Source organism: Eimeria mitis, genomic scaffold (assembly GCF_000499745.2).
Source record: "Eimeria mitis Houghton genomic scaffold, Emh_scaff2346, whole genome shotgun sequence".
Taxonomy (NCBI): domain Eukaryota; phylum Apicomplexa; class Conoidasida; order Eucoccidiorida; family Eimeriidae; genus Eimeria; species Eimeria mitis.
In genome coordinates this window covers 4,432-7,079 of record NW_013570681.1, presented here as the reverse complement: position 1 = coordinate 7,079, position 2,648 = coordinate 4,432, and positions in this window count along the sequence as shown.

The following is a 2,648-nucleotide window of genomic DNA, read 5'->3' as shown; positions in this document are numbered from 1 at the left end:
TACAATATTTTTTTATTGCTGCTGCTACCTCCTTCATTATTTTTATATTCACAGGTAAGAGATCCATACGTGACCATTCTTTATCGCTTTTTCCGGCTATCTTTGTTATTCCGGCTGTTATGATTACTGCATCTGCACCCTCTAAACAACTGTAGTCGTTTGACCCATATACATATACACCTGAATCTACCACTGCTGAATTGTGGCTCACGTCCATACCCTTGCCCATCGGCATATCTATACACAAACAGAGAAAGAGAGAGAAAAGAGAGAGAGAGAAAGAGATGTATTCATCGATGTATTTGTTTATTTATGTGTATGTGTATGTTTATATGTACTTTATATACATATATATACATATATATTATATAAATAGTTATATATATATATATATTATATATTACGTTAGTTGCTAGGTTTGTATATAAAAAATATATTTAGATAGTTTACTTGTTTCTATCGATTCATTCATTATATAGAGCTGATGTGTATTTTATTTTTTTTATTTTATTTTATTATATCTGTGATAAATTAAATAAATAAAAAGAAATAAATAAATTATATTATATTTTAATTAAAATAAATATATTGTTGCTACAGAAAGAGAAACAAAGAGGATGGTGTATATACACACACACACACACACACACACACAGAGCTGGTGATGGAGCGCTGCTGCTGCTGCTGCAGTGTATGGACAAAACTGAGTGGGAAATAAAAAAATAAATAAAAAACAAAATAAAAAATAAAAATAAATAAATAAATAAATAAATTTATTTATTTTTATTTACTTACTCGGCACAACATCGAAGAGAACAACGTCTCCTAGCTCCCTCAAGCTGCATAGGAAAGCCATGGTGCCTCCTATCATACCGGAGCCCACAAGGACGATCTTTGGGCGTCCACTCTTCTCACAAACGGCCATTTTCGTAAAAATAATTATAAAATAAATAAAAAAGAATAAATTTTATGCAAAATAAGCGAAAAACCAGACGAAAAGGTGCACGACAAGCCAGCCCCGGGGTGTATGTACACCTCAACAAGCACACATATATTTTATATATATGTATGTATACACACACAGGGAGAAGGGGAGAATATATAGGGTTAATATGCAGCAAAAGAAAACGAAATTAATAAATTATATTCACAGAAACAAAAGAAATACATCTGTTGATGATGAGGCGCTTATAAATAACAAGCGCAGCAGCAGGGGGCTGTAGGGGCTATACACAACAGAAGGAGAGGTGCAGTGTACGCACCCAGCAGCAGCAGCAGCATATATGCTTCTGCTTTTGTATCAATATTTATTTTTATTTTGTTTTTTAATTTATTTATTTCTTCCTTTCATATACAAAAATCCTATAAGATGAGTAAAAATACATCAGGGCACACACTACACAGCTAATAGAGACGGAGACGACACAGAGACACACGCACTCAAGCAGCAGCAGTACAAGCAGCAGCAGCAGCAGCAGCAGCAGCAGCAACAGCAGCATGAGTATGGAGAGTTCGAAGCAGCACAGAGCAGCACCAGCAGCAGCAGAAGCATCGATGTGTTCCTGTATCCCCTGCTGTCTATACACACCACCATCATCTTCTTTATAAACCCCAAATGTGTGCTCGAGCAAACGATCGCTGCAGCAGCCACAAAAAACTAAATGCTGCGAGAAACCCCAAAAATATGCAGCAGCAGCCTGCACACTACTCACTACTAGCTCAGCAGCTTAGCTTAGCTCCTGCGTGAGCTCTCCAAGCAGAAGAGAAAAATATATTAGATAAGACCCCCTGCACCCAGCTCACCTAGTCTTCCTCCTCCACCAGCCCCCGCACAGCAGCATGCAGCATGCAGCATGCAGGCCTGAGACTGGCGCGCCGATGACGCGGCTGCCTGTACTGGCTGCAGCTCCTGCTGTGAGCTGACCCCACAAGGAAACGTATCAAAACCCTTTCTAGGTGCATGCACATGCAGTGTATATATTTCTTAAACACTCTTCTAGCCACAAGTAACCCCCTCTCTGCACTCAACTCTAACGAAAAAAATATCCGCGTGAGGTACACTCTGCTGCGTCACCCTCGAGCCAGCTCTCTCCACAAGCAGCACACACCGGCTTGCGCCAGCTGCACAACGAGTGAGGCCTGCATTGAAGGGGGAGAGGGAGAAGCGGGTGCTCTCAGAGCCCCGAAAACAGGAGAAAGAGAGAAAGAGAATCATCAGGGAAAGGGGAAAGCAGCATTTGGCGAGAGTTTATCGATTTGTTTCTGTTCCTAAAGAACAGAGAGCGATGCAGAAGCACTCTGCAACTGCGGGGCTCCTTGTGGCGCCAGGCTCCATATACAGCGTGTGCTTGGGATGGGAGCATCGTCTTCATCCCAGCATAAAATAAAAAATATAATTAGTAGCTGCGGGCGAGCGGGGAGCGGAGTCAACCAGCTGCGAACCAGGTCCAACCCCTCAACATGAAAGGAAAAGCAGCGTGCTGGTTTGCGTTGTTTAACTTGCAGTAGATAGAGGGAGATACCGGGGATAGACTGGCAAAGAAACTTGGGGGCCGGTAGAGCGCAGGTATAGCGATATGGGGTCTTTTATACAAGTAAAAGGGAACAGTCTAAAACAATGTTTAACGCGGCCTGAATCTCTGCATGCG